This window comes from Callorhinchus milii, unplaced genomic scaffold (genome assembly GCF_018977255.1).
Source record: "Callorhinchus milii isolate IMCB2004 unplaced genomic scaffold, IMCB_Cmil_1.0 Scaffold38, whole genome shotgun sequence".
Lineage (NCBI taxonomy): Eukaryota > Metazoa > Chordata > Chondrichthyes > Chimaeriformes > Callorhinchidae > Callorhinchus > Callorhinchus milii.
In genome coordinates, this window is record NW_024704779.1 from 392,192 (window position 1) to 406,765 (window position 14,574).

The 14,574-nt window shown below is 44.8% G+C and overlaps 2 non-coding genes across 2 annotated transcripts; one reads left to right on the forward strand and one right to left on the reverse strand.

Annotated features, from left to right (window-relative positions):
- Positions 1-73, forward strand: trnat-cgu. The gene has a single exon. It is a non-coding gene; the product is annotated as a tRNA-Thr (tRNA).
- A 3,262-nt stretch (positions 74-3,335) lies between these two features.
- On the reverse strand, positions 3,336-3,409 carry trnan-guu. The gene has a single exon. It is a non-coding gene; the product is annotated as a tRNA-Asn (tRNA).
- Positions 3,410-14,574: the final 11,165 nt, after the last annotated feature.

The following is a 14,574-nucleotide window of genomic DNA, read 5'->3' on the forward strand; positions in this document are numbered from 1 at the left end:
GGCGCCGTGGCTTAGTGGCTAAAGCGCCTGTCTCGTAAACAGGAGATCCTGGGTTCAAATCCCAGCGGTGCCGTCCTGAATTCCCGAACATCAAACATGTTGCTTATTGTTGCCATGATTGTCACAGCGCGATGTACGTTGCAATTATAGTCGTTACAGACAAAACTACAGGTTTAGTGTATCTCGGAAATAATGCACCCATTGCTGTCAATCCATGAACAATCTTTCATTTAATATTTTAGTTCCTGGTACAAATTTACACTAATGTAGGAGACACGGCAATTGTCATTATTGTCCTAACGATGAATCTGTTCAGCCTCTGTACTAAAGTTGGCCGGTTGTTAGTTTAATTACTATTTGTTATTCAGACTCCGATTTGGATTATTGTGGGTTTTAGAGTCTCTTTAGCTCTGCGATCCGGTTTGACGCATTCACGCAACCTACAGTAATCCTAAAATGTTGTTCTTTTTACCTATTTGTGGAACTTTCCTATTTCTTTATCAAAAAGGGCATTTGGCTGTTTTGTATCTAAGAAGCAACCAACCACCAGTGAGCCTCTGGTCAGTAAAGAGTTGGAATAATCTGTCAAAGTGTATCATCTGATGAATGAAGAAAATAGTCAGGTAGATTTCAGTTCAGTTTTAAATTCATTGACAGGACTGTTAATCTCCTACAATGAGATTATATACCTCTGAGCAATGTTCAGGTGGCGGAGGAACTGTAGCTCTGTGGTGGACGCTTTGCCTACAAAACAAGAGGTCTCTGATACAGATCCAAGCTGTCCCCCTCAGTTGGAACAATTTCGCAAAGAAAAATTATTGCAACGGCGGTTATATTTTCACTTGTCAAACTTGTGACTCGAGAATACATTTTCCTCCAATATTTCAAAAGAGNAAAAAAATCTGCTTTTCAGAAGCGAAATTTGTGGCTAAAAAGTGGAGCGAAATACCGACTGTGACGTTATTAACACTAAATAACACTGCTGTCATAAGCAACATATTGTAGTTAAAATGTTCGTGCAGCATCACGTTTGTCAAAGAGAACACAAATTACTTGTTTGTAATATGCAAATGTAACAAGAAAAACATTTGTGCCAAAAGACCACGGCAGGACTCGAACCTGCAAAACTTCTGATTGCCTTCAAGTTCGCCGAAGTCAGACGCTTTATCGATTAGGCCACGTGGTCCACGTTACGCACAGATAAGTCAGTACTAACTGAAATACTGCTTCCAGTTATTGGGTTGAATTTTATTTTGCCATCTCTTTTTGTACTACGTTGAAGAATAAAGGAAATATATAAGAAAACACGAGGATTTCAATTACAATTGCCGCATCTTCGCACCTATTTCTGTTTCACCTAAAAAAATTGCAATTATATCTCTCCAGCCACGTAGGTCTAGGCCAAACCAGGGAAATATATGAAGCTGTATTCACAGAAAATTAATGATAAGAGAGAGTCATGAATTTTTCGTCCCGTACCAGTCAGTATTGCCCCAACGATGATTGCAATATAAATGTTAGTGGTTTTTCGCAGCAAGTGTGAGGACATGGTTAATCACTGCTTCTCCAGTGGCAACATCTCATTTTATGAATTGGAAGATTGCTCTTTATTTTTCAACCAATCACGTGTTTTTGTGTTTTTATTTCCTGCTTTACAACCCAACCTGTTGTGCGAAATAATCTGCCGAACTCGTGTCTCAACGGTTGAGCGTCTGACTCCAGATCAGAGGCTGGTGTTGAAATCAAGTGGAGGTCAATGTCTTGATTCACGTTAACACGATAAACAATGCAATGGACTGTCTCATCTACGAAATTCAAAGTTTTACCAAAGAAGAGCAACGTCATACGAGAGCTGTGTTTTCTCAGTTTAAAACAAAAAGGGTAAAATTATTTTGAAAACAATAACACTGTTATATTTCTGTCTTGCTTTGAACAGTAAAGAGAGCTCATCCCCAATCAACCTCAGCTGCCCTCCTTACATGAGTCGTTATTCTATTTTAAGATGTTGAAGAGTTCTATAAGAAATAATTAATAACGGTAATTCAGAACACGACTTGTCAATAATTTGTGCAAAAGGTTTCCCGTCAACATGTCCCATCTGATGTACTGATCTAAAATGACTTTTATCTACAATATTATGAAGGAAAACTTTCAGTGAGATAAGCTTTGCATTAGACGACTCTCCACCATACCGCTTCCACGGGTTACCACAATTCACATTTATTATCAATGTGGAAACATTCCTACACACAGTGGCACAATTATAATTACCGGGAATTCCCATGTGTAGTCAGGATGCTTAGAGGGCTCCAATTTGCAATAAACATGATGATGCGTTTCTGAGGTCAGGCTGATAACTCGAAGATTTCATTGTAGGTCATATGTTACAATATTTATCTTCCAACAAATTTGATTCATAAATATTAGTATACTATATGGTTGAAGGGCGTGTCTAAAGCATTATGATGGCCGAATGGCTGAGATTTTGAACTCAAACCTCAAGTATTTTATCACCGAAGGGGATTGCTGTGATCGAAGTTGAATTAATCTGGTATTATCACCGGCTAACAAAACTGACTATTTGGCATTGACCTTATTTTCACAGATAATGTACATTCTGTAATGAACTTGGAGACGCCTCGAAGAAAGGATAAAGCGCTCTACCAAAGCAATAGTATTATTATCATTCTTGTTTATTAAATGAAAACGGGGAAATTTCAATTTCAGATTAATTGTGCACTTAATTACGTTAAAACATTTCAAAAATATGTTAAAAGGAAAATCGATGGCGATCGCGTGACTCGAACAGAGGTTGCTGCTGCCATAGCGCAGAGTACTAACCACAGTACTATCACGGCTGTACACCTCCCTCCACATACAGTGCAGTTGCTCACAAACATAAGAAACGTTTTGCATTATTTTTTGTAGAATTAACGTGTCATTCGCTGCTGATCTGGAAGTGTATTCACGTATTCCTGTAACACAGAATGTTTCTCATCATTGAGAAAACTGTCTTCTATTGAGAACATTTTAATCGGACCTTTAATATCAATTATCATCTCATAGACAGTATGATCGGCAATTACTGTGCGCACAATATTTGTACATCAAATATCGATAAGAGTGCAGTGGATTTGTGATATTTGTTTTGAATCGACTTTGACCTGAATTTGTAACCTAACTAGTTGGTGATCTCCGGCCTCTCAGCGTATCGATGGTTGAGGTTGTGGATTGTTTAAAGTCGAGTAGGTCCCGAGTGTATCTGATGTTTTTCATGATATTGTTTAAAGTGCGAAGAAAAGTTGAAGCAGGACATGTTTCTTCCAGAAGAGGACCGTCCCTGGGTGGGCTCGAACCACCAAACTTTCGGTTAACAGCCGAACGCGCTCACCCATTGCGCCACAGAGACTTATATGCACCTTGTTCCAAGAAAAATACAGCTTTATTTTGACATAATTGTTGTCATGGGTAAACTCCAGATTGACAAGAAATGACAACATCTGTAGGTTAGTTATTCAAAAAGCGAAATCTGTGTGGTGTGGGATTGTTTGCTCATCAGCACCTTGTTCTCCCACAACAGACATCCAAGTGAAATACAAATGCCTTTAAAACTTGATTTGGATCAACTCAGCGACTAATTTTGGAAGAACGTGTTTTGGAGAATAGTTTGAAATGTCGTCAGAAATATAAGAGTTACGTGATAGTACATTATTTTATTCATCCTGAGCTGAAATGATTTATAAAGACATATAGCGAAATTGAATTTGTTGATCGGTTCTGGTGTGTGGTTTTCGAAATATTCCAAAACGTTTCTCATTTGGTTCTATGCTGAGCCGGAGCAGCTTTTACTTTATCTTGGTTGTCGGAAGATATTTACCACTTGACAATGAAAGGGATTGCTGCAGCTGGAGAAGTGAAGCTAATTTACGATGGAATCAAACTGATCGAACGGCCATTGATAATACCAAAGTCTCAGGGCATTGCCACTTGCACAGAAAACGGTGGCCGCTGGTTAATAATTGGAAGATGGAGTCATATTAGTACCTCCTGCACACAACTGATTTTCTTCAGAAAACACATCCGACGTGGTCGATATAAAGGATGAACACTATCGGGAGCATTTGATAGCAGTGAGTTTCAAACCCACGTCCCCAAACGGACTGGAAATTAAATTCAGCGCCTTGGACCGCTCGGCCACTCTATTCTATGTTTGCCCTTGTCTGCAAAACACATGTAACAACATAGCTCACCACTTTTGTTAAAATTTTGTTTGCTGCTATGTCGGAAGCCCGGGTTCATACTCAGACAAACTATTGAATTATGCAGAGTAAAACAGTACAACATTTAGCGATTTTATTAAAAATGTCAAGCATTATTAGATTTATGTTCAACGAAGCTATTTGGGGATTTATTTTAATTGATTGCCATACTGCACCTCTTTTCAAATAAATTGTCAGAAATTAAACTTTTTTGATAGGATCAGGTGCCATTGGTTTGAAAATCTTGCAAAGCACCAGTCGATTCCTTTCCGGCTGCAAGACCTTGAGCTCTTCTTATTTCCTATTTCAGCGATAATAAACCATTTCTCTACGTGCATTCGGAAGATTCAATTTAATTTCAGGTGTTACATCGCATCGCTGAATTTCAGCAATTTTGCGAAAGATCTGAAAGTTGGGTGGAATAATATTTCAGTTTTATTCATTTCTCAACAATAATAGGTTCACAGAAGTTTCCGTAGTGCAGTGGTTATCACGTTCGCCTCACAGACGAAAGATTCGAAACCTGGCGGGAACATTTATTTAATTTTTATTATAAAAAAAATTCTTGAATATTAACAAGCACACAATCTTTGAACTGAAGTGGTTGGAGCCGCATAACATACCAACACTATGAAAAGAATGGGCATTTTGTAAAGCTGGAAACCAACAATAATTTCAGGCAAGAAAAAAACATAAAACGTTGTTTCACCCGATGAACTGAATTCCGTGGTTGCTGCGGTTTTGAAGCACATGATGTCGCATAAACACGTGTCGAGTCGGTTTCCGTTTGATCTGAACTTCTCGAGTCATTGCAGAATATAATCTATTAAAGTGAAATGAGTAACACGATGACGTCATCTATTGCGCTCAACTTATTCCCCTGTTAGAAAAATATCACTTCAAAGTGCGGCAATCACAGTCAGATGTGGATAATTTGTTTTCATTCAACAACAATAACTTGCATTTTGCACAAGACAATACAGAGTGGAAGACTTAGACCTGAAAATCCAAGGAGGGTATGTTAGAGATGCAGCGAGGAGACGTGGGTGATTAGGTTTTACTGTGGAGATTGCAGGCACATAGAGAGTGATTGAGTTGGAGAAACAGAGGTAGATTTCCAGAACCTGGTGTGTTGTGACTCAAAGTCAACAACGTTAGTGACATTTAAAGGTCGGGCACAAACAGAAGGTCAGTATTAGCTGAGGGCAGGAGGTGGGCAGAGACGCACAAGGAAGCTCAGCGTTAGCTCTGTGCATGATGTCACCAGGAACTCATTTAACTTGGAAAGAAGAAACTGAGATATTTTTGTATAAAATATACGATATTAATCTCATACTTCATGTCATCTTTTTGAAATAGTAGAAAAGTAAATTTACACTTGTACTTTCTCATTTCCACCCTCACACCATAACCCCCCCTCCCCCCCACCACACCATTACACCCCAAAAAAATAAATAAACGGAACGCCCAAACAGGGACTCGAGTGCTGGACCCTCAGATTGCCATCAAATTGATCACTTTAAAAGTCTGATGCTCTACCGACTGAGCTATCCGGGCTCCGTGATCTCTGTAAATAAGCGTTTTCTCTATATAACAGGCCTGGTCTGCGTATAACAGACCTGGTTTCTATATAACAGACCTGGTCTCTGTTTAACAGGCCTGGTCTCCGTATAACTGAGCTAGTCTCCGTATAACAAGCCTGGTCTCTATATATTAGAGGCCTAGTCTCTGTGTAACACAGCTGGTCGCTGCATAACAGACCTGGTCTCTGTATAAAAGATCGGGTCTCTGTACAATTGTCTTGATGTCTCTGTAACATTGTTGGTCTCTGTATAACAGGGATGGTCTCTGTATAACAACAACAACAACAACAAGATTCCATTTATTGAGTGCCTTTCATGTCGGGAGGACGTCCCAAGGCGCTGTACAGTTGGGTCAGGACCCGAACAAAGGGGAAATGGTAAGGGTGAGGGGAGGGAAGGGATGCAGCAAGGAGGGGGTAGAGAGTCGAGAGGGGAGCTGAAGGCACGGTCAAAGAGAAAGGTCTTGAGACCGGCCTTGAAGGAGGAAAGGGAGGAGGCGGCGAAGGCACTGGGTGATAGAGTTCCAGAGCCTAGGGGCTGAGAGGCTGAAGGCCCGGCCACCGATAGTAGTGCGGTTGGGGCAGGGGATGTGGAGCAGACCGGAGCCAGAGGAATGGAGGGTAGGGGCGGGTAGGTAGGGGGATAGTAGGTCGGAGAGTTAGGAGGTAGCAAGGCCGTGAATGGCCTTGTAGGTGAGGGTGAGGATCTTGAATTCGATCCTCTGGGGGATAACAAGCCTGGTCGCTCCATAACTGACCTCGTCTCTTTATAACATGCCTCACCTCTGAGTAACTGGGAGTAATATTCACGATTGATTAGATCAGGGTATAGGAGGTAAACAAAGTGAGTGGTGAATAGTGAAGATGCTTTTGAACAAGGCTAAAGTGCATAGTAGCTTCATTCGCTATAAAAACCAGTAATTTGGTTGTGACTGGCCACAACCTTTTATTGTTGGTTAACTGTGCCTCCTCCACTTTTGCACAGTTAGGAATAACTGCTATTCAAAACTCTATGAAATTTTGAGAGCATATATTGGCCTTGAAATAATATGATAATGTGTTGAATCAGATGTAACAGGCCTCTATTTGATGGATTATATTTGTTGCATCGACTGTAGCTGGGTTTGGAAGCCCCCAACAACCAGAATACATATTCTGGTTGTTTATAGCGGAGTTCAAAGTTCAAAGTGTGGGGGGAGTGGAATGGGAAGCCTGAGGAACGAGACTGAGAAGTCGTTTCTAGAATGCAGAATTACTGAAGACTATATAGGCTGTTCCTGTGCCTATGTGTCTCTGCGACACGATAACTTTGAGACTTCCGTTATTTCTATTCAACTTCAGAAAACATAACTTCGATATAAGTGCACAGTAACCAACACCGATTCTAAGCCATTTGGACAATTGCTTTTCAGAGTCCAGTAATACCAATCGCCCAGAACTCAAACATCCAAAAGTATCTGCAATAGTAGTGTGAAATTGGGTGAAAAGTTTCCGTATGTCCAGGACTGTGATTGTGACAAGTACAGGCAGTAAAAGTAAAGGAACTTGTCTCCATGAGCATCCCAACTATACCAAAAACAAATGGCAAACATTGTCTTTCCATCAACCCCCCTGCTCCAAAATCTCAGACTTCTCCTCTCTCCTCTCTCAACCTCTCCCTCCACATCCATTCTGCTGCCCACACCCACGGTCATCCATTTGACCTGGTGCTCACCCTTGCCCTCAGGGTCGCGGAGTCACCATCACTGACACGGCTAATTCTGACCACCATTTCATCTCCATCAACTCTTATATCCCACTCCCCAATGCCTCCAAACCTGCCGCCATCTTCCACCACCCTTGAAAGAAGTTCACCCCGCAATACCTCTCCGCTGCCCTGGAGTCGTCTGATCTCCTCGCACTCTGGTCCACATCTCGCAATAAACCACTCCTTGCACTCACGCTACTCACACGACATTCGACATCCTTGTCCCCGTCACTTGCCAAACTGCCTCCTATTCCCGATTCTCACCCTGGTTCACTGGCCACCTCCGCTTTCTTAAGAGTTAGGTGCGGTCTGTCGAATGCACTTGGTTAAATTCCGGTCGAACCGTCCACCGGAACATTTGTGTACACCTCACGCTCCTCTCTCGCCTCAGCCAAATCATCATTCTATTGCTGGTTATTCCTATAGGCAAAGGCAATCCAAGGCTCCGCATCTACACCACTAAACGGCTGCTTCAACATCACCGACACACCTTTCCTCTGACTCTAACTGCGAGATAATGCTGGACTTCCTCAAGTCAAAAATCATGGGGATCCGCTCAGCTACCACTGCCCTCTCCGCCACTGCCTTACCCTTCAGGTTGCCGAAACTTCATCAGGTATTCGTCACCTTAAGGCTTGATTACGAGAACTCACTCCTCATCAGCCTTCCCCACTCTTCCCTTCACAAGCTGCAGATCATCCAAAACACTGCAGCCCGTGTACACTCACGCAGTTGGCTCCGTGACCTCATCACTCTCACCCTCGCTCCCTTCCCTCAGATGATCGAGTTCTGGATCCGTGCCCTCACCTTTAAGGCCATCCATAGCCTTGCCCCCACTTACGTCTCTGAACTGCTCACTCCCTACCAACCTGCCCACTCGCTCCGTTCTTCAGTCTGCTCAATGACTCCCGCCCGATCAGCCCCAGCATCTGTGGCCGGGCTTTCAGCCTCTTTACCCCCACACCCTGATACTCCATCCCACGGTCCCTGCTCCTCGCTTCCTTCCTTTGCCTCCTTCAAAGCCGCTCTCAAAACCCTTCTATTCGGACGTGCCTTTGGCCTCCCTCCCAGCTCTCTGCCTTTCCTAAGCCCTACACCAACCCTCCCCACACCCGTCACAGACCCAACCCTAAGGGATCCCTCCCCCCACCCCTCACCCCCAACCCTCCCTCCTGCTGGGGCCCCGACACCTGACTGTTCAGCGCTGTGCGATGTCCTCCCGTCGCGAAAGTCGCCTATAAATATCATTGTGTTGTTGTTGTAGTTGTTGTTGTGTAATAGGGCCACTCGGAGCAGAGGGCAGAATCAGAAAAGAATGAAACGAGTGGAGGAAATAAAACGGTTGGAGGCGCTCAAGGCGGACACATAGCGGAGTAGCTGTGCCGTACAACATGGCGGTTCGCGGTGGGCTGCGGTGCCGTACAACATGGCGGTTAGCGGTGGGTTGGGGTGCCGTACACGCACAAGTACACCCACGTATACGAGGACGGTAGACGTGCTGACGTCAGCTCGAGCGCAGCCTGAAAGCGTCATGACGTCATGTCCCCGGAGACCGTCGGGCGCAGCTCAAGAGAAACAGAGACAAAGAACGATGGCGGCGACAGCGGTTACACAGAGAGAGAGTGAGAGAGAGAAGAGAGAGAGGAACATTGCTGCCGCAGGTCAGTCGCTGTCTCTCTCTCTCACACTCACTCTCTCTCTCTGTCACCATCACAGCCACAGACCCCGAAAACTACAGCTCCCGTCAGACCGCGCGGCTCAGAGCCCTCGGGGGAGGGGTCAGATACAGCGACACAGCGACGGAGACATTTCCACACAGTCTCTCTCACACACACACACAGTCTCTCACACACACATATAATGTCTCTCTCTCACACACACACAGTCCCTCTTTCACACAGGTACACACAGTCTATCTCTCTCTCACACGCACAGTCTCTCTCTGTAACACACACACATGGTCTCGTTCTGTCTCACACACACAGTCTCTCTCTAACACACAGACACAGTCTCGCTCTGTCTCTCACACACACTGAATCGCTCTCTCTGTCACACACACACTGTCTTTATCTCTCTCTCACACACACACACACAGACTCTCTGTCTCTCAGTCACACAGTCGCTCGCTCTCTCTCTCGCTCGGACACACAGTCTCTCTCACGCTCACACAAATATTCCCTCTCTGCCAATCACACACACAAGGTCGCTCTCTCTCTCTCTCTCTCTCTCACACACACACACATATTCTGTCTCTCACTCTCTCCTCTGTCTCACCCACGCACATACAATCTCTGTCTCACTCACACACAGTTTCTCTCTGTCTCTCACACACAAAACCTCTAAGTCTCCCACACACACTCCCTCTCACACGTACAGTCTCTTTTTCTCACACACAGTCTCTCTCACACACATACAGTCTCTCGCTCTCCCTCTCAAACACACACAGTCTCTCTCTCTCACACACAAATAGTCTCTCTCTCTCACACACAGTCTCTCTCACACACAGTCTCAGTCTCACACACATATTCTCTCACACACACACAGACTCTCCCTCACACACACAGTCTCTCTCACACACAGTCTCTTTCACACACAGTCTCTCTCTCACACACACAGTATCTCGCTCACACACACAGTCTCTCTCACAAACACACAGTCTCTCTCACACACATAATGTCTCTCATACACAGTCTCTCTCACACACACACATAATGTATCTCACACGCTCACACAGTCACTCTTTCACACAGTCTCTCTCTCTTACACACACAGTCTCTCTCTCTCACACACACACAATCACCACGTACACACAAACTAACACAGATTCTATCTCTCTTTCCCGGTCTCACACACACACACACATACACACACTGTATGTCTCACTCACAAACAGTCTCTCTCTGTCTCTCTCACACACACACATAATCTTTCTGTGCCTCACACACACGGTCTCTTTCTGTCTCACACACACAGTATCTCTCTCACACACACACACAGTCGCTCTCTCACACACACACACAGTCGCTCTCTCACACACACTGTCTCTCTCTCACACACACATAGTCCCCCTCTCTCACACACACAGTCTCTCTCACACACCCACACAGTCTTTCTCTCTCTCTTCCACACACACACACATTCTCTCTCTCTCTGTCTCACGCACATACAATCTCTGTCTCATTCGCACAAAGTCTCTCCCTGTTTCTCACACACACAGTCTCTCTAAGTCTCCCACACACACCGTCTCTCTTTGTGCCTCTCACACGTACAGTCTCTTTTTCTCCCACACACAGTCTCTATCTCTCACACACACAGTCTCTCTCTCACACACATAGTCTCTCTCTCTCTCTCACACACAGTCTCTCTCACACACACAGTCTCACTCTCACAAACTTATTCTCTCTCTCACACACACACTCTCCCTCACACACACAGTCTCTCTCTTTCACACACACAGTCTCTCTCACACACACACAGTCTCTCTCTCTCTCACACACACAGTCTCTCTCCTTCACACACAGTCTCTCTCACACACACAGTCACAAACACACAGTCTCTCTCACAAACACACAGTCTCTCACACACAGTCTGTCTCTCTAAAAACACACACATTCTCTCTCACACACATAATGTCTCTCTCTTACACACACAGTCTCTCTCACACACACAAGCACCACGTACACACAAACTAACACAGATTCGATCTCTCTTTCTCGGTCTCACACACACACATACACTATCGGTCTCACTCACACACAGTCTCTTTCTGTCTCACACACACAGTATCTCTCTCAAACACACACACAGTCATTCTCTCACACACACAATCTCTCTGTCTCACACACAGAGTCTCTCTCACACACCCACACAGTCTCTCTCTCTCTCTTCCACACACCCACACATTCTCTCTCTCTCTGTCTCATGCACATACACTCTCTAAGTCTCCCACACACACCGTCTCTCTTTGTGCCTCTCACACGTACAGTCTCTTTTTCTCTCACACACAGTCTCTATCTCTCAAATTTACAGTCTCTCTCACAAACACAGTCTCTCTCTGTCACGCACACACAGTCTTTCTCAAACACACACAGTCTCTCTCTCACACACACAGTCTCACTCACACACATATTCTCTCTCACACACACACAGTCTCTCTCTCTCACACACAGTCTCTCTCACACACACACAGTCTCTCTCCCTCATACACACAGTCTCTCTCTTTCACACACAGTCTCTCTCATACACACATTATCTCTCTCACACACACAGTCTCACTCTCACAAACACACAGTCTCTCTCTCTCACACACACACAGTCTCTCACACACAGTCTCTCTCACAAACGCACATTCTCTCTCACACACATAATGTCTCTCTTACACACAAAGTCTCTCTCTCACACACACACACAAGCACCACTTACACGCAAACTAACACAGATTCTATCTCTCTTTCTCGGTCTCACACACACACACATATACACTATCTGTCTCACTCACACACAGTCTCTCTCTGTCTCTCACACTCACAAATTATGTCTCTCTTCCTCTCACACACACGGTCTCTTTCTGTCTCACACACACAGTATCTCTCTCAAACACACACTCAGTCAATCTTTCACACACACAGTCGCTCTCTCACACACACACACACAGTCTCACACACAGTCCCTCTCACACACACACAGTCCCTCTCACACACACAGTCCCTCTCACACACAGTGTCTCTCTCTCACATACACACACACATATTCCCTCTCTCTTCCACATACAGTCTCTCTCACACACACACAGTCTCTCTCTTCCACACACACACATTCTCTGTTTCACTCGCACATAGTCTGTGTGTTTCTCACACACAGTCTCTGTAAGTCTCCCACACAAACCGTCTATCTTTGTGCCTCTCACACGTACAGTCTCTTATTCTCACACACACAGTCTCCCCCTCTCTCTCATACACACACAGTCTCTCTCACACACACATAATGTCTCTCACACGCTCACACAGTCACTCTTTCACACAGTCTCTCTCTCTTACACACACAGTCTCTCTCTCTCTCTCACACACACACAAGCACCACCAACACACAAACTAACACAGATTCTATCTCTCTTTCCCGGTCTCACACACACACACACATACACTATCTGTCTCACTCACACAGTCTCTCTCTGTCTCTCTCACACACACACATTATCTTTCTGTGCCTCACACACACAGTCTCTTTCTGTCTCACACACACAGTATCTCTCACACACACACATAGTCCCCCTCTCTCACACACCCACACAGTCTCTCTCACACACCCACACAGTCTCTCTCTCTTCCACACACACACACATTCTCTCTCTCTCTCTGTCTCACGCACATACAATCTCTGTCTCACTCGCACATAGTCTCTCCCTGTTTCTCACAGACACAGTCTCTCTAAGTCTCCCATACACACACCGTCTCGCGTTGTGCGTCTCACACGTAGTCTCTTTTTCTCACACACACAGTCTCTATCTCTCACGCACAGTCTCTCTCTCACACACAGTCTCTGTCTCTCACACGCACGGTGTCTCTCTCACACACACACATACAATCTCTGTCTCACTCGCACATAGTCACTCTGTTTCTCACACAAACAGTCTCTCTAAGTCTCCCACACTCACCGTCTAACTTTGTGCCTCTCTGACGTACAGTCTCTTTTTCTCTCACACACAGTCCCTATCTCTCAAACACACAGTCTCTCTCTCTCGCAAACACAGTTTCTCTCGGTCACGCACACACAGTCTTTCTCACACACAGTCTCTCTCTCACACACACAGTTTCACTCTCACACACATATTCTCTCTCACACACACAGTCTCTCTCACACACACAGTCTCTCTCTCTCTCACACACACAGTCTCTCTCACACACACACAGTCTCTCTCTCTCTCACACACACAGTATCTCTCACACACACACAGTCTCTCTCTTTCACACACAGTCTCTCTCTTTCACACACAGTATCTCTCTCACACACACCATCTCCCTCTCACAAACACACAGTATCTCTCTCACACACACCATCTCCCTCTCACAAACACACAGTCTCTCTCTCACGCTCGCACACAGTCTCTCACACACAGTCTCTCTCTCTCACACACATACATTCTCTCACACACATAATGTCTCTCTTACACACAAAGTCTTTCTCTCTCTCACACACACACAAGCACCACGTACACACAAACTAACACAGATTCTATCTCTCTTCTTTAGACTCTCACACACACATATACACTATCTGTCTCTCACACACACAAATTATGTCTCTCTTCCTGTGACACACACGGTCTCTTTCTGTCTCACACACACAGTATCTCTCAAACACACACACAGTCAATATTTCACACACAGTCGCTCTCTCACACACACACAATCTCTCGCACACACATTGTCTCTCTCACACACACACACACAGTCCCTCTCTCACACACACACAGTCTCTCTCACACACAGTGTCTCTCTCTCACATACACACACACATAGTCTCTCTCTCTTCCACACACAGTCTCTCTCACACACACACAGTCTCTCTCTCTCTCTCTTCCACACACACACACATTCTCTCTCTCTCTGTCTCACGCACATACACTCTCTATCTCACTCGCACATAGTCTGTGTGTTTCTCACACACACAGTCTCTGTAAGTCTCCCACACAAACCATCTATCTTTGTGCCTCTCACACGTACAGTCTCTTATTCTCACACACACAGTCTCCCCCTCTCTCTCATACACACACAGTCTCTCTCACACACACACAAAATGTCTCTCACACGCTCACACAGTCACTCTTTCACACAGTCTCTCTCTCTTACACACACAGTCTCTCTCTCACACACACACAAGCACCACCAACACACAAACTAACACAGATTCTATCTCTCTTTCCCGGTCTCACACACACACACACACATACACTATCTGTCTCACTCACAGTCTCTCTCTGTCTCTCT